This window comes from Puma concolor, chromosome B1 (genome assembly GCF_028749965.1).
Source record: "Puma concolor isolate L17-30 chromosome B1, mPumCon1.1.hap2, whole genome shotgun sequence".
NCBI classification, from domain to species: Eukaryota; Metazoa; Chordata; class Mammalia; order Carnivora; family Felidae; genus Puma; species Puma concolor.
This window is the reverse complement of record NC_141670.1, coordinates 129,202,477-129,226,469: the sequence shown is the minus strand read 5'-3', so window position 1 is coordinate 129,226,469 and position 23,993 is coordinate 129,202,477. Positions and strand designations below refer to the sequence as shown.

Below are 23,993 nucleotides of genomic sequence, written 5' to 3'. Positions count from 1 at the left end.
TAACTCAAAACATCAAGAATCATTTGTATCAGAAATAGCAAGGTCATATGTGATGAGAAGTTACAAATAATCTTGAATCATTTAATATTCTCTTAGTCTTAGGAGCAGTCCTTGTTAGCCCTTTCTCCCCACAATACTTTCACTTACAAGTGCACTGATGCTTCATAATTCATTGTCCCACATTCTACAGAAAGTATAGAATTAGACAAAATCAGGATAATAGACAAAGAGAAAAAGAGCATGGTATTTTAAGGAAAGGGCAATCCAAATAGAAGGAAAAACCTACCTCTTTTTTTTTTTTTTCTCTTGGACTGTGCCTCTTCAGAAAATTTATTTAACATTCTTATATTAAATACAAATAAATAAATCTAGGGTTTTTAAAATGTTTATTATTTATTTTGAGAGAGAGAAGGAAAGAGAAAGAGCATGCACAGGAGTGGAGGAAAGGCAGAGAGGGAGAGAGAGAGAATCCCAAGCAGGCCCAGCACTGTCAGCACAGAGCCCAACATGGGGCTTGATGTCACAAGCCACGAGATCATGACCCGAGCCAAAATCAAGAGTTGGACAGTGAATCGACTGAGCCACCCAGGAGCCCCTACATTTGTTTTCTTGGGGTTTTTTTGTTGTTGTTGTTGATGTTAAGGGATATTGTGACCGATGTGTAGCAAACATATTCTCGATTTGTACAATATACAAGAAAGTATGAAGTTTAGAAATAATAATTTATGTACGTCAGTATAAGATCAAGGAGTGCACTTATTTTCTTCTGGATGCACATTTTAACAAAAGAGTAAATAACATGTGATTACTTTTCTTACTGGAAGTACTTCAGCCTATTTCATTGCCTTTTTTCCACCTAGTCGTCTCTCCTCAAACACTCATACAAAGCATTTAGCATTTACTACAAAGAGTTCTGACCTTACCAGTTAAAAGACGTCAGTTCAAGTTCCTGCTTTCAATTAATGGATTATTGAATTTATGGAAACCAAGGAGCTATTTTCAACCTCCATTTTTCTGTCTGTAAAAAGGGAATAATGAAACTGGCCTTTAATGAGATCAAATAGGTTTTTATGAGTGAATAGGTTAAATTATGTGAAAGCAGTTAGCAATGTACACAGTGTTTTTAAATATAAGATGTATTGTGTCTGCAGTAGAACAATGACGTGTAAATTAACTGAAGAAAAGAAGAAGTGTGAATGAGTGCTCACAAAAGCATAATTAATCATTGTCATCAATCTTTAGGTTTTTGTGGGAAATTATTTAAAAGACCCTAAGGTGGAAAAAGACACATAAATTGCAGAATCGTGACTTTTAGGCCCAGTTACTGTTCCCTTAATTTGAAAACCTGCTAATGAGAGCCACCACAACTCTCCTGCTAGTGAAGTTTGTACTTTGTAGAGGAAAAATGGGCAGTAGCAACAAAAAATACCTGAAAAAAAAAAAGCCCCAGATTATAAACTGTAAACATTTCTAGAAGTCTGTGTATCTAATTATATTGTCTCATAGGAAAATTGTGTTTGATTCCAAGTTAGCTTTAAATACATTCTATATTAATAGATAACCTAAAAAAAAATGCCTTAGTAATAGCCCTGAAATTCATTGTCCTCATTTTTTTGCTGAAGACATAGCCTTGTTTTTGCTACTGAAAGACCTTCATCATTTTGAACCCCCACAGAGATTTAAGCTTTCTTGAGGTCTCAGCTTGTCATCCTTCTGAGACTAGAGGCAAAGTTAGGGGCTGAGAGAGTAAGTGTGACAAGAGACTCCACTGGACAAGTACTCACAGCAGGCAGGTGGCAAGCTCCAGAGCTCCTACAGCAATGTCTGAAGAGAGCTCCTTTGGAAGAGTTAATAAATAATGCAGTTTGGTTCAGGGCTTCAGGCAAAAATGGCATCTCTGGCTGGGGAAATTTCCAGTGGAGAAGTTCCACCTCCAAGTTGGCAGAGTGAGGAGTTCATGGACCCACTTCCTAGCAAAACAGCCAAAGCTTCAAAAAATTAAGCAAGTAAACAAATAAACAAACTAATAAATAAAGTCATTTAAAGTCTGGAAATTTTTCTAAGAGCATACAGAAAATAAAGTAACACTTATTCAAGAAAATCTAAAACTCAGTAAGAACAAGAGTCTGTGGCATCTGAACGTCATCCCACTCCTTCTTCTTCCACCTCACCCCCTGCCCTACTTAATTTGATGGAAGCTCCACTCCAAGCTGTTATCCCAAGAAGACAGGGTTCTCCTGCCCCTAAATTCCCAATCAAGAATTATTTTATCTGGAGGGACAGGCAGTTAGCATTTCTTGTACTTTCCATCTCCAGTCTGAAGAGGCTAAATTCCTGGTGACAGTGGGCAACATTTTGGGGGCTCTCTTTCTCCATGTAGCTCCCACCACCAGGATGCAGGTTTTGCTGCAGGTGTAGCAGGCCTGGAATACTGGGACCTTGATCTCTATCACTCCAGCTTGCTCCAAGGCCAGAGGTTCCAAGCCAACAAAGGGAAGTAGAGAAGACCAGAGGCTTCCACCCAACCCAGTACTCAGGGTAGTGGCACAAAGAATTTGCTTAGGGAAGATACAGTCTATAAGAAAAGAGAGCACCTAAGCATTCTCCAATTATTTGAAACAGTATAGGGAAATTAAGTCTAATGCTCTTAATTAAGAGCAACAAGCTAAGTTATAAGCCAACTAGTTCACCAGTGAAAACCAGGGAAAGAGATAGCTAAAAATAGACTTCCTGGAGTCAGAATGAATTTTAAAGTCTGACTTCAAAAATAAAATTTTGTTCAAAGAAATGAGCAATTTTTGACCCAGGACATTACGAAAACAATAAAGCAATCAGCCAGTGATTCATAGAGCTTAATGACTGTAATGAATATGACACAATATCTATATGGACACAAACATTCTCAAAAAAATGCTAGCAAACTAACTGAAGGAACTTATAAAAAGTGGAATTTATCCTAGGAATGCAAGATTGGCTCAACTTTTGAAAATCAATGTAATATATAGCATTAATTAAAAAAAAAAAGAATAAATCCACAAAGCCATCTCAATAGATGTGGAAAAAGAATTTAATACAATCGAACACTATTTTATGATAAACACTCAATAATATGGTAATAGAAGAGAATTCCCTCAATTTGGGAAAGAACATCTATAAAAAAAATTCATCAGCTAATGTCATATTACTGGTGAAAAACTAAAAGCTCCCTCTCCTAAGGTCAGTAACAAGACAAGGATATCAGTTATCACTATTCTTATTCAATATTGTTCTGGAAGTTTTAGCCAGCACAATTAGGCAAGGAAGTTAAATAAAAGGAATAATATTAGAAAAGAAAAAGTAAAACTTTCTCTATTTGTAGATGACATGATCTTACATATAGAAAACCCTAAAGCAAAGTGTGTACATACACACATACACATATGCACACTGTGAGAGTTAATAAATGAGTTCAAAAATTTTTTAGGGTACAGATCAATGTACAAAAATCCATTATATTTTTGTATACTAGCAATGAAAAATATAAAAAAGGAAATTAATAAAGCACTTCCATTTAAATATATCAAAAACAATAAAATAAGAATAAACTTAACAAAATAACTGCAATTTTTGTACATTGAATACTTTGGAACATAGTTGAAAGAAATTAAAAAGTTCTAAATAAATGAAGAGATATTGTGTGGTCATAGATTAGAAGACTCAATATTGTTAAGATGGCAACACTCTCCAAATAGATTTATATATTCAGTGAAATTCCTATCAAAATTCTAGCTCCATTTTTTTTTTTTTTTTTTTTGCCATAATTAACCAGCTGATTCTAAAATTCATGTGGAAATGCAACGGAACCGGTGTAAGGGGAAAAAGGCAACAAAAGAAAGTCGTGAAAAAGAACAAAGTTGGAAGACACACCTCTCAATTTCATAACTTACTAATAGCTGTAATAATTAAGATAGCAACTTATTAGTTAAAGATAGACATTTAGATCAGTGGAATAGAACTGAGAGACCAGAATTAACGCATATATCCATGGTTAATTGAATTTAAACCAGAGTGTCAAAACCGTTCAATGGGGAAAGAATAGTCTTTTCAAAAATCATGCAAATACAACTAGGTAGCCGCATGAAAAGAATGAACTCAGATCCCTACCTCAAACCATATATAAAAATTAACTCCAAATGGATCACATACACTTAAATGTAAGAGCTAAATCTATATAACTGTTATAGGAAAACATAGGTGTAACTTTAGTAACTTTATTTTGGCAATAGATTCTTAGATATGGCACTCAAAGCACAATCAACAGGAAAGTAAAATGTTGGATTTCATCAAAATTAAAAACATATACTTCAAAGGGCAGAATCAAAAAAGGTGAAAAGACAACCCACAGCTTGATAGAAAAATGTTTGCAAATCATGTGTCTAGTACATAAACAATAAAGTTGGAATGGTTCAATATGAAGAAGAAAAATAAACCAATCAAAAATAGGCAAAGGATCTCAACAGACAGGTTTTCAAAGAATGTGTATACATTGTCAATAAGCACATTAAAAGATTCCCAAAACTATTTGCCCTTGTAGAAATGCAAATGAAAAATATAATGAGCTACCACTTCACACCCTCTAGGAAGGTTATACATCAAAAGGACAGGTATAGCAATTGTTGACAAGGTTGTGGAAAAATTGGAACCCTCATGCATTGCTGGTAAGAATATAAAATAGTGTAGCTGGTTCAGAAAGCAGTCTGACAGTTTCTCAAATGGTTAAACACAGAGTTATTATATAATATTCCACTCTAGATATATGCCCTGGAGAAATGAAAACTTATGTACACACAAAAACTTGCACACAAATATTCATAGCTTTATTAATAAAGCAAAAAAAAAGGGGGGGGAAACAACTCAAATGTCTATCAGCTGATGGATGGATAAATAAAAGCAGTATACCCATAAAATGGAATATTATTTGGCAATAAAATAAAATAAAGCATCAGTAACATGGTACATGGGTCAACCTTGAAAACTATGCTAAATGAAAGATTCCAGTTACAATAGATAACATATCATATGATTTCCTTTATGTGAAATGTCAAAAATAGGCAAATGTATAGGCATAGAAAATAAATTAGTGATTGCCTAAGGCTGGAGAAAATTAGGGGGTTGGGATATAATGGCTAAGGGGAACTTGTCGTCGACTCTGGATCTGGAGTTCTTTCTTGTCCATCAAGAAAGCGGGACCCAGAATTAAAAAAGCAAGAGATGGCTAATGTCCAGGAGAAGACAAGAGCCCTGATTAAGGGTCCTTGCTCCTTTTTTATTAGGATCAGAAGGCTTACAAACATGGTGATGGACGTGCACAAAGAGACAATGAAACTGTGAACATTAACCCCTGGGCATGAAGATCTGTGGGGTTAGGGGTTTGGGTTAATACAAACCAAAATCCTGGCACCAGGGCAGAAGGTTGTTTACAGCAGACTTGAGACACCACCTCTGTTTACCTAAACTGGTCTAGGGGACAAGAAAGACAGAGCATGCTACCTCAGGGTCAACAAGGCACCTGTGTTTTGCTAATTAGCTCTGCTCTGGGCAACTTTGCCCTGCAGCGGTCTATAGCCCTATTTACCTGTTTACCTAATTTGATCCTTCCTTTCTGTGAAAGCAGCTTTCTGCTATTGTACTGAGTTGGGGGTGTTTCTGCCCTGAATACCTAACCTTGTTTACCTCATATACCTTTATCCTGTACTGAGGCCTTTGTCCTTCCCTATCTATACTGGGGCCTTTGCCCTGCCTTGCCTATACCTATTTACCTAAATTTGTTTACCCAAACTTGGGTGTGAACGTCCCATGGCTTTCTAATTCTTTATGCCTTGTTAACCCATTGGTGCAAGCTCAGGGAATTCCTAAGTTTATTCCCCACAGGAACTGGAGTTCTTTGGGGAATAATGTTCTAAAACTGATTGCAGTGGTAGTAGCATGTCTGTGAATACATTGAAGCCACTGAATTGTGAACACTTTGAAGTGAATTATATCTATGTATATTATATCTCAATGAAGTAATTTAAAAAAAGAAAAGAAAAGAAATGTCTGGAACCGGTTTATGTTGAAATCCCCAGTTCTCCAACTCTCTGTGATTCTATTTCTTCATCTGTAAAATGGAAATAATATTATCTACCACAGAGAGCTGCTATGAAAATTAAGGGAATTAATGCATGCAAAGAACAAAGGACTTACAACAGCCTGGCATTAGGAAGTATGTGTGTGTGTGTGTGTGTGTGTGTGTGTGTGTGTGTGTGTGTGTTAGTTCTTTTTATGCACAGAGGGTTAAGGGAAAACATAAAAGAAGCATCCAACTCCAGCACAGTGGGAGAGGCTTAAAGAAAGGATGACCAAATTAATTTTGAAAGATGAGCAAGGATTATCAAGGCATAAGTAGAAGGGAAGGTGTATGCCACAATGTAAAGAGTATATGTAAAAGTATGCAGACATCAAGAATTTAAAGTATCCTAAAAGTAAATATGAATGTTTCCTGAAATAAGTGAAATTGAAATGCTGAAAATTCCAGCAGCCTGTGTGTAAGTTATTTTTTTTAAGAGCCCCTTTGGAGACAAGTCAATTAGAAATTTGCTTGTGAAAATGTGGTTAGCATGATATAATTTAGATAAGGTGCATCAAGTTAAAGATACTATCATTACAATTTTGATCTAGCCTGAAGTTTAGATAAAATGGTTCTCATTTTTGTTATGGAAACAGTGTAATCAGTAAACATAGCTCCATAATGTACACATATTTTGTTGTCTCTTCTGCTGATTATACCCATCTTATGTGAGAGAAAAGGGAAGAATGTGATTTTTATAAACAGACACTTGAGGATTATACGCTAATGATGGCCTATGCACCTGATGTAATTTATAGTAACATGAATTTGTGTTCGCTTCAGTACTGACTGAATAAAATCATCATAATTGATGCATGACAATGGCTTGACAATATCTTATTCTTTCTCATCACACCAATTTTTAAGATGATTGCTGTCATGCAGACATGTGTGAGTATCACTATTGCACTGAGAAACTATGTATGACCGGATGTTTTTCCTTTTGAAGCTGAAACCTGAACTCTCGGACTTGTGCTTGCCTTGCCAGCACATCTACTGAACTCTCGGACTTAATAATGAATAAATATTTCAGAGATGTATTATATAATTTGCTTCTGAAAAATAGATTTACTAGTTGTTTCCAGGTGTTTAGTAAGATATTGACAGTCATTTGCAAATTCAAAGATGTAGACCCAGCGGGTCTATATAACCTCCATAATTTCTGCAGTATTCTAAACAAAATTATATGAACTATATTATACTTCACTTTCAGAATTGCATTATACCACTGTATCTGAAAGAAGTTCAAATGTCAAGGTGACTTTGATGTTTTAAGTTATCTTTCACCAATTCAATGGTTTTAAGCATAGTTACAAGAACACAAGACCGGTCCTTAAATAGAATTCCTCAGAAATAAACATAAGTATAAAAATAAAAACTAGAGAGATGGTTCTGCTATAGAGTTTACTCTTTGGAGTTACAAAAAGGAATCTATTAATGACTTAATAATCATTAAAGCTTATAGATAATGTTACCAGCTAACGCTTAGACCACACTTACTAAAAATCTTATTCTTCATATTTTAATATCTCCTGCTTTCTTGGAACCCTCAAGATTATTATTTACATTTTCTTGATATGACCTAGACTTATAGCTAATTCAATAACTTCTTCAAGAGGCACCTGAGTGGCTCAGTTGCTTGAGCATCTGACTTCAGCTCAGATCATGATCTCATGGTTCAAGGGTTTGAGCCCTATGTCAGGCTCTGTGCTGACAGCTCAGAGCCTAGAGCCTCCTTTGGATTCTGTGTCTCCCTTTCTCTGCCTTCCTCTGCTAACCCTCTGCCTCTCTCAAAAATAAATAAACCTTAAAAAAAATTTTTTTTTAAATAACTTCTTCAAGTTACCTATATGGTAAAAACTAAGCATTGAATTTGTGTTTGTCTGACTCCCTAACCACCCATGATAGAGGAACAAGTACTAGACTAAATTGTCCTTCTAAACAACTAGAAAACTGAGCAAAGAATGGAAAAACCTTCAAGCATTGGTTAGCAGGTGAAAAAGGATTTTGATTACTAAGAGGTTAGAAACAACTAAGTGATCCCAATAATCACCCCAGATTTCTGGCTGGTGAGCAATTTCCATACTAGAGGCACAGGAATAAATCCAAACCAGAGCTTGTCAGTCTCACTGAGTTTAGAAATTAGAGATATAAGTTTGGGAAGGCTGAGGTGGTTGGTAATTTAGGGACATGCTCTGGAATAGAGGGAGCCACTGAGGAGGTATTAATACTTGCATAAATTCTGAGTCTTGGCTGAGTAATAGGTTGTAAATGCATATGGAGAAACTACAGAGCTGGGCAAAAAATGAGAGGAAGCAGATCAATTCCCATAACTCACATATGATGTAGAGACTTTAGAAAAACATTTCATTTGGGGTGGGGGATCTTTTTCTACCAAGACTTTAAAAGGATATATGAAAAGCATGTGTTTATCTTTGAAATATGTAGCAATTAATAGATATTTAGGTGAACAAAGTTAGATAGCTATAAAGTGGGATAGTCCTATGTATCTTGTTATATTGGTGTCTTAAATGTTGCCCTGACCTCTCAAAAGGTCCAGCTTCTTATCAAGAAGATAATATTTCGTCTGCCATTTTTGAACTTTAATAGCATGTTGATGGTGCTGCTGTTTCATAGTTGACCTAAATTAGCCTTGGATAAACACATGAAAAAAAAAATCACAGGAAGTTGTCTTTGCCTATGTTTTAGAACGCTTCCCAATCAGTAAGGAAAAGCAGTTTTGAGTTAAAATGTAATAATTAGATTTATGTTTACAAAGGAAATAAATTTTGAGAAAACCTAGCATGCTTCCCCAGTGTCTCTCAAAGAGCCATGGAGTTGGATGGCAGCCTTTCCAGTGAGGGGCTAGACTTTAAGTAGGATTAAGATTCTTTCAGGGACACAGGAACAGGTTTTGACCAATAGGGAACCATTTATCAAATCGGTATCCGTTGAACTAAATGGGACCCTAGGGTAGTCTGAAATGAAGAGATACCTCCAAAAAGCATTCAACATGGGAGTAGCTTACTCATCTGTCAGCTTCCAGAACACAACCAGCTATTCAAATTCAGCTCCCTCCAGGGAAGCAGGAGTCAGTCAAGGAGAGAACCACCATACTGCATCAAGGTCCCAGAAATGGAAAAGTTGGTCAAGGAAAGGAAGGCAAATGCATACTCTTTCAGAATACACCCCTTGGGTTTTTTAATGATCGGTTGGAATACAAAGAGGTTTGGGTTTTAAGGTGTCGTTTCACAGTATCTCCATGTAAACTGTGTACTAATTATTTTAACCTGGAAACAGAAAGGCAATCATGCTGGAAACAGAACTGTGATTCTTACATGTTTAAGATCTTTTAGCCAGAATTTCAGGTTCTCTGGGTGATGGAAGTTAGCATGAGAAAATGAACTTTATATTTTTTTAAGGGTTTTTTTTTTTTCCTTTGGTAGACATTATTTTATTTATTTTCATTTTATTTTTCTTCTCCTCTTTTTAAAAAATTTTTAACCATTGCTAGTGGCATGATATGTGAAATGGGAAAATGAAATGTTCAAACTAATTTTTTCCCACTGATTCTTATATAGAGTAATGTGTTCCACAGTTAAGTTAAAAATAACACGCCAGGGGCGCCTGGGTGGCGCAGTCGGTTAAGCGTCCGACTTCAGCCAGGTCACGATCTCGCGGTCCGGGAGTTCGAGCCCCGCGTCAGGCTCTGGGCTGATGGCTCAGAGCCTGGAGCCTGTTTCCGATTCTGTGTCTCCCTCTCTCTCTGCCCCTCCCCCGTTCATGCTCTGTCTCTCTCTGTCCCAAAAATGAATAAACGTTGAAAAAAAAAAAAAAAATTTTAAAAAAAAAAAAAAAAAGAAAAAATAACACGCTGTATGTTGTTCTGAGCCACATATAATCTCCAAGACCATGGTCAATAAAGCACTCAAGAAAATGAAGATTTGAAGCAGAATGGTCTGAAGTCTATTGGGGAAGAAAGAAGAAACTGATTAGCATTTGAAAGCAAGGTCTTTTACTTTTTTAAAAGTCAAGGAGAATAAAAAAGTGATCACTCATCAAGAACAAAGAGTTTGAAAAATATCTCACCTTTGTTTTATTAGTCCTTTCAAATTTTAAGAATGACCTTTGGTTATCAACTCCAAGAACCAAGATGCATTTTAATACACGTAGCGTTGCATTTGGGAACACAAACCTAAGACGGTTTGTGGAATGCAAGAATAAATAGGACCAATGCTTATTTTTTGAGATTCCTAAGTGACTTTTGCTCTGTGAAGGATGTCATAGACAGGATAAGTGTTAGGGCTGGTTTAGGCTAAGTATTCTGATTTATTATACACTAAACTATAGCAATACAAAAAAAAAAAAGTTTTCTGCATCTTTATATTTTCCAGTTAATTATCAGAATCTCCCTCTAATTCCTTAATATGTGTCTCCATAATTAATTCAACCCTGTAATTCATATCCACAACCCTGATAAGAGCTGGCACAGAGGTCATTTTTATGTCTTATTATTATTTTTAATAACATTTCAGGTAATCTTTTTTATATGCTTATTAATTTGTGAAACAGAATATTGTCTTTGTAGCTTTAAGTTCAGACTTCTCTACATTTTGTAAATCCCCATAGATTTGTTTCTTTCTTTTAAATATCAGCACCTTTCTGCTTTCTACTGTTATGTTTCTGCCCTCTATGCAGGAGATCTTTTCTTTTAAGCTTCCCACTGTGCTTCGTAATAAAATCAAAAGAAAAAGGTACATCCTTCAGAAAGCATTCAGCTCACTAGAAATAGAAAACCTGTCACCTTATTCTTAAAGCCTTAGATCAGGCAGGCCAGTGGCAGAAATAGTGAGTACATTTTCTACAAAGGATATAGAATGGGCCTAGAGAAATTGTTAAGTGCCTTGTTCTCTCCAGATCTCCTTTTAGGGAAGAGACCATCTTTGTTCAGGGAAAAAAAAAAAAAAAAAAAAAAAAAAAAAACTTGAGACTGATGGGAGAGAAACTTTTCCTCCACCCTCTTAGGTTCCGATGTTGGAGGGCCTGTGAATTAAGGGGCAGTAGGCAGATTAACAAGGAAAGGCAGATTTCCTTCAAAAGGCAAATTGAAGGCAGATTTCCTTCAAAAAGGAAAGAAAGGAAGGGTCTATTGTTTGTTTAATTCTAAAGGGAATGAAAAGTCTGTCTCCTTCCTGGAATTTGCAAGAAACTCCCCTGGAGGAGGGTTAATGGCAGTTGAAGTTTCAGGAGGCTCTGCTTTAGTCAGATAAGGAAAGTTCAGATAAGATTTTAAATGTTTTCACTTTAAAATAATCTTTGTGCTAAAACTGTGATCCCATCAATATGCTGACTAAAGTTGAAGTGTGAATTCAGAAGAAGAGTGTGTAAATAACTCTACTTTAGAAATGAAAAAGAGTTTGAGACTATGGAGTGTGGAAAGAGAGAGAGGAAGAATGATTGGTTGAGAAACTGATGAGGTTTTGTGATGATGGTGGGGTTCATGGGCTGATAGCCAAGAAAGAATTCTTGAAGACATCTTTGGTGCAAAAAGGTGATTTTATTAAAGCACAGGGACAGTTCCCATGGGCAGAAAGAGCTACGCTGGGGTTGTGAAGAATGGTTATATACCATGGACTTGCTGGAGGTAAAGTCAAAAAGGAAGTTTCCAAAGAGATTTTCATATGCTAAAGACTCACAGATTACTGGAGGTTTAGCTATTGTGAAACTAAGGTTGTTTTTCCCTCTAGCAAAGCATTAACATTAAGACAATAAGGGAGTTCCTGGACTTTAGGCTCTTGATGGGATTGCCTTTTTGTTGTAAACTCTTGGAGAGTCTTATCAATTTAACCATTTGTGTGTTTTGTTTGTTTGTTTGTTTCTTTCTTTTTCCCTTTCCTATTTTTGGGTACCTGGGAATGTCCAAGAAACATCATACATGCCCCACCCAGGCAGGGGGTAGGGAGGGAGGGCAGGAGTGGTGGACGGATTCCATGCTAGCTTGTACTTTTCCCTAGCCTGCATTATGCTCCATCATAAATACCACCATGTATTAAAAGACCAAGTTGTTTTTCTTGTATCTGCTTTGTGGTTTCTGAAACTCCTCCCCACCACCCCAAGCATGTGAACATACCAAATGCTGAAGGCAGTCTAAATTAGTAGTGAAGAATGATGAGGTTTTGGAGTGATGGGGGGTTTCAGAGCTGATGGCCAAGAAAGAATTCTTAAAGATTTTGTGTGTGTGTGTGAAAAAAGGTGATTTCATTAAAGTACATGGATAGGAGTCATGGGCAGAAAGAGCTACACTGGGGTTGTGAGGAGTGACTGGTTATATACTATGGAGTTGGGGTAGGGAATGGCAAAGGGGAGGCGTCCAGAAGGACTTTCATATGCTAAAGAGGTCTCCTAAGATAACTGAGGCCTTGGTATTGTCAGCTAACTGTTTTGTCCTCTAGTAAGGCATTAGCATTAGGATGGTAGGGGCTTCGTAGAGAAATGTTATACTCTATATTTGCCTCAAGTATTTGTCAATAGACTGCAGGTTATAAAGAAATTTAGTTTTACCTGCCATTTCCTTCTTGCCTTTGAGCATTACTATAGAGGGGAGGGTGATGTTGGGGCTCCAGAAAACCGAGTCTATAGCTTTCTGGAGATTAGGCTATTGATAAGATTGCCTTTTTTTTTTTTTTTTTTTTTTTGTAATTTACTAAGATATTTTTAAAGTGATGGAGACTCATGTCCTACATGACTGTGGTCTCTATAGTTAACCATTTGTTTTCTTTCCTTTCCTTTGTCCTCAGGCAGCCAGGAGTGCCTGAGGAATATCACACACATCCCACCTGGGTGGGGAAGTATGCTAGCTTCTATTTTGCCCTCAGCTTGCCTTATGCTCCCTCATCAAAGAATACAGTCTTTAGTATCAGACAACACTGGATTCAAATTTCAATCTTTCTCATGAGCTTGTGAGATCAGGAACATTTCTTGTCTACTCTGTTCTCCAAGTTTCAGTTCTCCCGTTTGTAATATGACAATAACAATGCCAGAGTATCCCAAGGACTAAGTGAGACGATGAATATAAAGTGAAAAGAATATCACAGGCCTCATGCAAGCTTTTTATTATTGTTTGTGTTTTTTATTTGCTTCTTCCCTTAGCCTGAAATATGCTTTGGGTTAAAAAAAAAAAAATGCTTGGGCTCTGAACTTCCTTTATTCTACTAATTCTTTCTCATGTAAGTGTCTCAGACTAGTTCTGTCTCCACTCCATTTTTCATTCTCCAACCACTAGGCTTCTATTTTGACTTCTCCAAAGAAACTACTTTCCAAAAGTCATCATGATCTCCTATTTGACAAATGATGGACGTTTTCACATTTTATCTCTCTGTACCCATTACCTACATTAGAATCCATTGCCAACTTACTCCTTGAAACCCTGTCCTCTCTTGAGTCCTCTAGCAGTGTCTTTCCTGATTCTCTTCTGACCTCTCTATTCCTTCTATCTCCTTTGCTGAAGTCTCTTTTTCCAGAATTCCATTTCTGACTGTTTCTATACTTTCCCCCTTAATGACTTCATTTACTTTCTTCTTTTTTCTTTTAATTTTTTAAATGTTTATTTAGTTTTTGAATGAGAGAGAGAGACAGAGTGCAAGCAGGGGAGGGCAAAGAAAGAGGGAAAAACAGAATCTGAAGCAGGCTTCAGGCTGTAAGCTGTCAGCACAGAGCCCGATGCAGGGCTCGAACTCACAAACTGCGAGATCATGACCTGAGCTGAAGTCTGATGCTTAATCAACTGAGCCATCTAGGCTCTCCTTTATTTTTGAAAATTATAAACAAATTTTTATTCCCAACCCTGGCCTCTCCCTCATACTTTAGACTGATTCATCAAACAAATGTTGAAATAAGTATTATATATTCAATGATAAGTTAGAAAATGTGGAAAACAAAAACTAACAGCAAAATCATTCATAATCCCCCCATCAAAAACTTAACTAAATATCTTAGCATTTTTTCACTTATGAGCTAAACAAAACTAAGTTACTTTACCCATAATAATGGAGATAATTATGATTCTAAACTCAGAGGACTATTGGGCATAAATATACAAATAGCACTTGAAAAGTGCCCAGCATATAATAAGTCGTATACAGGTGTCTTTGGCTATTATTACTACTTATCATTATTTTTCAAACCACACACCACTATGGACTGAAAATTCATATGTTGAAACCAATCCCCCGTGTGATGGTATTTTTAGCTGAGGCCTTTGAGAGTAAGTTTGTCATGAGAGTGGAGCCCTCATAAGAAGAGATACAATAATGATCTCTCTGGTCTCTGCCAAGTGACATGGGGCAGCCAAGCCCCTCATTAGACATTGGATCTATTGGCACCTTGATCTTGGACTTCCTAGCCTCCAGAACTATGTGAAATAAGTATTTTTAAGCCACTTGGTTCATGGTAATTTTTTTTTTTAATTTTTTTTTCAACGTTTATTTATTTTTGGGACAGAGAGAGACAGAGCATGAACAGGGGAGGGGCAGAGAGAGAGGGAGACACAGAATCGGAAACAAGCTCCAGGCTCTGAGCCATCAGCCCAGAGCCTGACGCGGGGCTCGAACTCACGGACCGTGAGATCGTGACCTGGCTGAAGTCGGACGCTTAACCGACTGCGCCACCCAGGCACCCCGGTTCATGGTAATTTTTTATAATAACCTTAACTAAGACACACACATTCATGGATAGTTTTGTGCATTTCTTCCTATTTAGCAATATATGAATGAATATTTTTAATGTAAATAAATAGCTTTTGTACAGCAGATGTGATCAATAGTTGGTTTTTTGTTTTTTTGTTTTTTTGTTTTTCCCCTGCTACCTGATGAATTATCTTTACATTTGCTTCAAACTTCCATTAACTTACCCAGGCTTGTATATAATTTCCAACATGCCAGCTGAAACTCAACATTTTTATTTCTCATTCACTGAAATGTATTGAATGCACATTAAAACAATGTTCTTAAAGTGATATCTTTAATCTATCTAAAACACTCACAAAAACAAACCAATCCCAAACTTAAAAATGTTATTCTTGGTTTAAGAAAATGACCTGTGGCCCAAGTCTGAGCAGATGGCACAGTACCAGGGCACTGAGACACTGGGGTTGATGACTGAATGTGTTGTGTAGCAGTTGATCATACAGATACACTTACAAAGAAAAATCCATATTTTGAGCATTTAGTTTGTTTTCAAGTTCTCACTGGAGAAGTTTCAATGAACATTCTTTTAGATACATACTTGTGTGTATTTATGATTACCCTCTTAGATGTAAAATTACCAGAAGAAATAATATAAAAATATGAAGGCATTTGCCTTCCTACTGTGAATTTGTTTGCTTGAAAAGCTGTTGCAATTTTAACTCACATAAGTGGTGTATAAGAAAGACTGTTTCTTCACATGCTTGTTGATAAACATTAACATTCTTTTTCATCTTTGCCAGTCTGATGAGCAATAAATAAAATAATTCAACTTATTTTAATTTGTATTTTTCAAAGGTGTGTTAAGAGAACAAAAATAAATAATTCATCCTCAGTGTTTGCTATTGGACTCTGTCCCTTTAAAATTTAATCTTTACGGGGCGCCTGGGTGGCGCAGTCGGTTAAGCCTCCGACTTCAGCCAGGTCACGATCTCGCGGTCCGTGAGTTCGAGCCCCGCGTTGGGCTCTGGGCTGATGGCTCAGAGCCTGGAGCCTGTTTCCGATTCTGTGTCTCCCTCTCTCTCTGCCCCTTCCCCATTCATGCTCTGTCTCTCTCTGTCCCAAAAATAAATAAACGTTGAAAAAATAAATAAATAAATAAATAAATAAATAAATAAATAAAATAAAATTTAATCTTTAAAGATTATGATGATTTTAACATTTGCAATTTCTTCCAATAAATATAATTACCCTTTTAGCTGATTATATGAGTCACAATTATGCAGAAAAAAAGAAAACACATATTTTCATTCTTCTATTAAATTTGAATGTGTGTTAATTTTGTATTCAGTGTTGTAGGTTTTTACAAAATACTCTCTTTGGTTGGATGTTAGTTTATTGACTGAAAGTTATAATTCCTTTAATAGAATTTGACACATACCCCAAATAAAAAACATTCATGGAGAGTCTCAGAAGTCCATACTCTTCTGAAGCCTGATGCCCCCATGAAGTATGGCATAGCTTTATAACACTGATGCCTGATGCCCCCTAGGAAGTATGGCATAGCTTTATAGCACTCACTTCTCACTAAATATCACATCTAGTATTTCAATGAATCCCATCAGCTCTACTTTTATGAGTTACCAGCAAACCAATTTCTTCTCATCAAATCCATTTTCCTACCAAGTTATGATCAGCTCACTTCTAGTTTACTGCAATGGACTTGTAATTGATCTCCTAGCTTCTGTCCTGTTCCTTCCAATCTATTGTCAATAGTAACTGTCAACTGTCTAGTAAAGTGTTAAACATATTAGATCATGTCCCTCCTCTGCTCAGAGTCTATTTGGCTGTCCATCTCAGTGGAAGTAACAGCTAAAGTCATTACAAGTTTAAAGGTCCTGTTTAAGCTCCACCTGACACACACCCATTACTGCTCAGACATATCCTATTTGATTCTAGTCCCCTAGGTTTCTGCCACATTAGTGTCCCTCCATCTCTCAAACATGTCAGAGAAACTCCTGCCTGACACCTTTGCACTTAGTCTATTTTCAGTCTGGTGCTCTTTCTACAGAGGCTCTTCCTAATTGAAGGCCCTGCCTTTTCTCACATGCTCTTTGTTCTCATTATTTGTTTAATTTTTCCCCGCAGCACTTATCATCGTCTGACATAACATATATATTACTTATTTTTTGTCTTCTGTCCCTCCCATTATAATGTAGGTCCAGAAGGGTAGAGATGTCTGTTTATCGTTTGCTTTATTCACTGTCATATTCCTAACATGTGCCTGGCATTAACACTCTTTTGAATGACAAAAAAAAAAAAAAAAAAAAAAACTGAATTCCTGCTATTTTCCTGTAAGGAATATTACTTTGGATAGAAATACCATTAGTCATAAACATTCCAAGTTTAGTTTTATATGACTTTCACTGTGTTCTGATATTTAATTAGTTTGTATTTATTAAATGTTTTTATATCCTGATGGAAATAAAATCTTATCATAAGGTTCTGCTGACATTTATTAACATTACTGTTCTTTGCAATATTTTGACATGAACATGATATATCCACCAGAAAGCTTATAAATATCATCATCATTCTGAAGTCAAATGTTACCAAGTTCTTTAGTTTAATATTTTCTAGACATCTTACATTTGGTGTAGCCACATGTAACTTGCAACTGCAATATGCTATGTCTCAAAACATGTTCTGGATACTTTTTCTTGGGATAACTGCACTTACGAAGTACTGTGTACCTAGTAAACTTTTAACAATATTTATAGAATAGAATTGACTCTCCCATGTGGCTGTGCACTTAGATTCACTTAGGTGTTAAATTTAGCAAAAATAATGAGGACTTGGACCAAGCAAACAAACAAAAAATATTATTCAGCAGTCATATTCAGAAAGCGAACTGAGAGTCTGGTATTTCTAAGCTTATATATGATAATCACATGGTCCATAAAATCTTAGCTCCTAAAATGTATTTTCAAGTGCGTGCTAGGGAAAATAAATAAATGAGAACTAATGTACTTAGGATTGTTGTGATTGCCTATTGTCCTTGGTAACCTTGTATAGCCAGTTACAACATCCTATATTTCTTTCAGAGACTCATGAAAACAAAATGAACATTTTTGTTGTTGTTGTTTTGCCACTCTCTAGTTAGCCTATAAGTCACTAAGATGTAACCATTTCATGATTTTAAAGCAGTGTATAAAATCAAATATTTTATTTTTAAAATGAATTATTTCGCACACTGATAGCTCTATGTTCAATTCAAAGTTTTTTTTTTTTTTTCATTTAAATAACTGCCTACAAAATAGGAGTCAGAAATAATATGTAAGATATGGTTTTAGGAAGATAGAAGGGCTTTAAAATTTACTTTTATGATTTATAACTTGAACGCTGTGTGATAAAAATACTTAAACAAGGAGTTTGAAAGATACGCTTAGTGCAGTATTTTCTAAATATTTGCTCTTCCATAAAATCCTTTTGCAAAAGCCCCTTTTAAAACATTTTCGTTGCATATCCCTGTGACCTGCTTTTCTTCTCTCCAAGCAACTCAGACATTTTTTCCTTACACCGCCTAGACTGTTTATTACTCTGCAGATATTCTGCATGTTTGTTTTACTATCCTGATATCTTAATATGTTTTTAATAACAAATTTCATACCATTAGCCTTTTTAACTTATAGAGTTTCAAATATTCATAAAAAAAATAATAATTTGTGGGCACCCGGGTGGCTCAGACCGCTAAGCATCCAACTCTTGATACAGACTCAGGTCATGATCTCACGGTTCATGAGGTCCAGCACTTCATTGGGCTCTGAGCTGACAGCACAGAGCCTGCTTGAGATTCTCTCTCCCCTCTCTCTCTCTCAAAATAAATAAATAAACTTTTAAAAAAATAATGATTTTTTTTTTTTCCAAGGAGAATGGTGGTCATTAGTTTTGTATCCCTAAGCAAAATACAAGTTCACACTGTGCATAAAGACAATTCTTGTTTGCTTCAGCCAGGAACATATTTTATGAGGGGAAAAAATTTAAACAGGCCATTAAGAAATGTTCTTATTCTATTTTTAATGTTTTTGAGCTATGCCTGTGAGCAGAATTACAAGGAATTTTCAGCGACTCAATCCCAGTTTCTCCATCCCGGCGTTCTGTGAAGCTGTGCGTACCAAAACCTCTAAACAGCTCTCAGTAAAGCCTTGGCAATAGAGCTTGTCACTTGTACCTATCAGAAATGTCAGATGCTTTTTGCCAACTCTATCACTAGCAAACAATATTGCATAGTTATTAAAATACGGGAATTAACTACAAAATCTGCAAGTGGCAAACAGTGTTGTAAATCAACTAAGCAATTAGCATGAGATTTTTTAAGTGACTGAATACAAATTCAGAATTATGAAGTTATTATCTAATAACCCAACAAGTGATGTGAATAAATCCTTGCTAATATGGAAATTATCAAACCAATGAAATACTCTTTTCTACAAGCAGGTCTATGGGTCCTCATGCTAATGCAGTTAGATTGATAAACTACAGGCATTCTGTGAAAGCTTTGTTTATTCCAATTGCTGAGGATTCTGCTTAGAGAATCTGTCATCCAAATGATCAGCAAATGGAAATCTGCAATTTGTTTTCATTTAATAGACAGACAGGTTTTCACCAGCTTAAACTCAGTTCTATTAATACTCTTTGAAACTAATTGCTGGAAAATGAATTTTAAAGGCAGGCTTTTTATAATTTCTCCCCCCTCCCACCCTGCACTCCCCATCTGTATAATAGAAGACTCGAGGCCATCTGTATACACTCTGGAAATATATGTTAAATAGGCACAGGCTATAATCTCCTGTCATTCATCTGCATTGTTGCAAAGGACCCCTGGACCTTGCTTCTGCCACAATTCATCCTATACTCTGTTCTCAAAATTACTTTATGATTATGCTATTTCCCTTCCACAAAGCTCCAGTTCCTTGCCAAATAAAAGGCAGAAACCTGAATATGGCTTCAATGCCCTCCATTATCTGGTCTCATTTACCATACTTTTATTTTTGTTTATATGCAATGTAACACTCATACAGAAAAAAAAGCTCAAATCATTATTTAATGAATAATTAAGTAACAACCAGCAACCACTGTCTAGAACAAAAAATAGAATGTTCTCATTACTACAGGAGCCATCTTTCCTTGTGCCTCTTTCTGATCATATCTTCCCCAACATCTCAGAGCTAACCACCCAGAGGTGATCACCTCCTTGGTTTTCTTCAGAGTATCTCCACCTGGGTGTGGATCCTTAAATATATAGTTAACTTTACCTTTTTATGGATGTTATAAAAATGGAATCAGACTGTTTTCTTCCAGTATTGTTTTTTTCACCCAACATTATTCTTTTAAAAGTCTGTTCATGTTACTGTGTTTCTTAAATTTTAAGCTGTTTAGTATTACATTGCATCCATATACCAAACTATATTTATCTTTTCCATATTGATGAACATTTGGATTTTAATTATTTCCAGATTTGGGCTATTACAAACAATGCTGCCATAAGCATTCTTGGGTATATATTTTGGTACCCAAAATTCTCTAACTGTTCATACCCAAGAATTGAAATTGTTAGAACATTGCTGTACATGTCTTCATGGCTAGATAAATATTTCTGTTAACATTCAAAAACAAGCAAAAGTAATTTGCCTATAAACATCTCCATTCTCTACCAAGCATGTCAAGATGTTTTCTAAAGTGTTGAACCAGGGCACCTGGGTGGCTCAATCAGTTGAGAGGCTGACTCTTGATTTCAGCTCAGGTCATGATCTTGCAGTTTGTGAGTTCAAGCCCCTCATTGGGCTCTGTGCTGACAGTGCAGAGCCTGCTTGGGATTCTCTTTCTCCCCCTCTCTGTCTGCCCCTCCCCTGCTTGTGTTCTTTCTTTCTCTCTCTCAAAATAAATAAATAAACTTTAAAAATTTAAAAATAAAGTGTTGAACAAATTTAAACATCCAGCAATAGTGAATGATAGCTCCTGTTTCTTCATATCCTTAGCAGTATTTGGGATCATCAGACTCCCTGTCTTTCTACTTCTCATCTCTTTACTCTTGCTTTGGGATTTTCTAGTTGTTTATTCCTTTGCACCATGGGCATTAATTCTGAGCTATTACAGGTCACTAATTCTCTCTTTATCTGTTACTAATCTGCTGATTAACTCAGTCATTAAATTCTTTGGATATTGTCTTTACCAATTCTTAAATTTCTCTTTAGTTCTTTCCAATTGTGTAATGACACTTCATATGGTTTCCAATTTCCTATCAATTTGCCCTATAGTTCCTTAAACACAGTAACATAATTTTTACAATATGCATCTGAAAATTTCAGTATCTGAGTCCTTGAATGATCTATTTCTGTTGTATACTATTTCTGCCAGTTCTATATATGAAATAGAATTTCATTTTACACGATATTTTTGACTTCTGTTTTGAATATTATATTCAAGCAATTACTTGAAGGAATAATGTAAGACCAAAAAATGATACTTCCTCTAGAGAGTATTGTGTTTTGGTTTTTTTTTTTTTTTTTCTCTGTCAAGCATCTGGAGTCTCTCCCAGTCTCACACCAGTTTAAATTGCATTAAAATGTGAGACAAATTATGGAGATCTACATTTTAATCTGTAGGTTGAAAATTTTGAGCTCCAAAGATATAAAGTTGAAGTAAAATGATTTATGATGAATTTCTGTTCTGTAACCTACTGTGTGATCTTGAGACATTTTTCCTAATTTTTCTTATCTGTTAAAATAGTGTGTAAATGTTAACTCCCAAAATGGTGATTTAGTGACTTTTTTTTTTTTTTTTTTATATATATTCCATTGTGTTTCTCTGGTGTTTTGTGTGTACTAGTTATGGTGTGTGTTGATTTTGTTTTGTTTTGTTTTGTTTTGAGTATGTGGCTTTTCCAATATTAAGTTTTGAGTATTTTGAAAGTGGTGCTCATGACTTTTTACAATATTGACTATAGTGAGTACTATACTCACTATATTGAGTGTAGTACCTTGATGCTATAGCCACTCAATTCATGTTAAATAGATAAGTCAGCGAATGAATAAATATTGGAAATAGGTGCATAGATAAAAGAAATTCAGCCAGGATCAGTATTCTATTAGATTTCTATATCCAAGATCAGTATTTCTATTATATAGCCTAGACTTTCAATCTAATTTCTGTTGCTATGTTTACCTGTCCACTTTATTGACTGATTGTCCTCATAAAGCACAACTGGTCTGAGGTAGGATTTATAAATAATGATCTGAATCTGTAAAAGAGCTTAAAAACAAAGCTTGAAAACATCTATCTAGAAGAGAAGGGATAGGATGTAATAAAGGTTTATTTCAGCCATAAAATGTAAAAAGCATGTCCATTAATAATTCATCAACCTTCTTTAAAAGAGCCCTTATAAAACCATTTTTACTCTATACCTTTAATCAATTCTAGCTGATTTTGCTAGTATCAGATTTTGACAATAAAACTCTGAAAGGATCCATCTGCCTCGGGATTCGCTTTCAATATTGAAATTAAAAATAATTTTGAGAGGAAAATTTAGCATATTAAGGAAATATAATTTAGCGTTTTAAACAATTTCTCTAAAGAGAGAGGAGTAAAAATGAAAAAAAAAGGCAGCAAAATTTCATATCAAAGCATACATCAGAATAATATTTGTGCCACACAGATCGTTTAGTTTTACAATACATTTAATTAATATTCTTAATTGTTTAACTATCACCTTGAAGAGGATATTCAGCTTTCTGGTAACTAAATTGCCGTTAAACTTTAGAAATATATTGGATTGTGAGGTCCATGGATAAATAGAGAATACATATGGTCTAAAATTATTGATAGAGGAATTAGTCAAGTAAGATCTTTTACGAACCATCTTTCCTTTTGTTTGTCAATGGATAGGTGTTTAAAATATAGACTAATTCTAATTCTAGAATTCTAGAATTTCCTAAGCTTATCTGCATTCTTCTGAATATAATCTTCCTTTTTTTTTTTTTTTTTTTTTGCATTTATTTAATTCGTTCAGATCCTGACTTCATGGCCTACTTCAGACTCTTTGCACACTGCATAGTCATTGGCTAGGTTTATATTTTGTCCATACAACTGAATGGACAGTAGCAAATTCTGTCAGTTATCTGAAAGATTAGTGTACATTTTAAAATGTAGAAATATTTAGATCATCAAGATGTTCTGTATTTTACATATAATTTGAAAGGATTGATTGCTTAGCTTTTTCTCATTTGATATCATTTAGATTAAACAAATCAGTATTATTAGAAATTATTATTCATTCTCAAAACCTCTCTTCTACTGATCTATCAATTTGTCAATGTTCATTAGCATCAAGTACTTCTCTAATGGAAAAACAATCAGGAGCTTACTAATTAAAAAAAAAATTGAAATTTCTTTTTTCTCACATTCTGGAGTCCTAGAGAGTTAGAGTCTGGTATTGCATTTCACACGTGAAGAACATAGACTTCTTCTGCCTTGTTTCTCTACTAGGTGTGCTGTAAACAGTTATCAGAGCCCTAGTCATTATGTGTTCATTCCAGCTGGGAAGAACAATGTACAAAGTACCTGCTTACATTGCATTGGCCAGAATTAGTCACATGGTCTCACCTTGCCTAAAAGGACTGTGGATTGTCTTTAGTCTCAGGTGCTAAAAACAAAAATACATAAATACATAAATATATGGATACACACACACACACACACATATGCATATACATGTACATAATTCGTGAGAAAGAGAACAGCCCCTGGAGAACAAATAGCAGTCACCTCCTTTACTTATGTACTGATTTATTTTAGTCTAAGGTAAGATATAAACAGTTGACCAACACCAAATTTTTTTAAAAAGAGAAAACTTCAGTAATTTAGAAAACATGATTTAAAAAACATTGCAAATACAACAATATCAACACAGTTGTAGGTGAGCATTGAACTTTGAGCTGATTTTCTGGGTATCCAAAGTGAAATAGGATACCAAAAGAATTAGATACCTTATTTTAATTATTTAGAAAAGGGTATTACTGAAGCAAAATGAAGCTCTCTTGGCTCTAAACAATCCAAAAATTAATATCATGGTAATTTTTAGAGGAAAACTGAATGTTATGGTGGACAAA

At 35.4% G+C, this 23,993-nt stretch overlaps 1 protein-coding gene and 1 long non-coding RNA gene across 4 annotated transcripts in view; one reads left to right on the top strand and one right to left on the bottom strand.

Moving 5' to 3' along the window:
- The window catches only part of GRID2 (glutamate ionotropic receptor delta type subunit 2), a 1,503,942-nt gene that overhangs the window by 1,085,412 nt on the left and 394,537 nt on the right, over positions 1 to 23,993 (top strand). The gene's annotated exons all lie outside the window — the stretch shown is intronic.
- Positions 1 to 23,993, bottom strand: part of LOC147581878 (uncharacterized) — a 51,594-nt gene that overhangs the window by 960 nt on the left and 26,641 nt on the right. Inside the window, exons 2-3 of one of the 2 annotated variants that reach the window (XR_015250350.1) lie at positions 1,785 to 1,988; positions 1,238 to 1,429 (exon numbers count right to left, since the gene is read on the bottom strand). This is a non-coding gene — a long non-coding RNA (uncharacterized LOC147581878). Of the gene's footprint in view, positions 1 to 1,237; positions 1,430 to 1,784; positions 1,989 to 23,993 lie in introns of those variants that run through there. The other variant, XR_015250349.1, reaches the window with a different exon arrangement.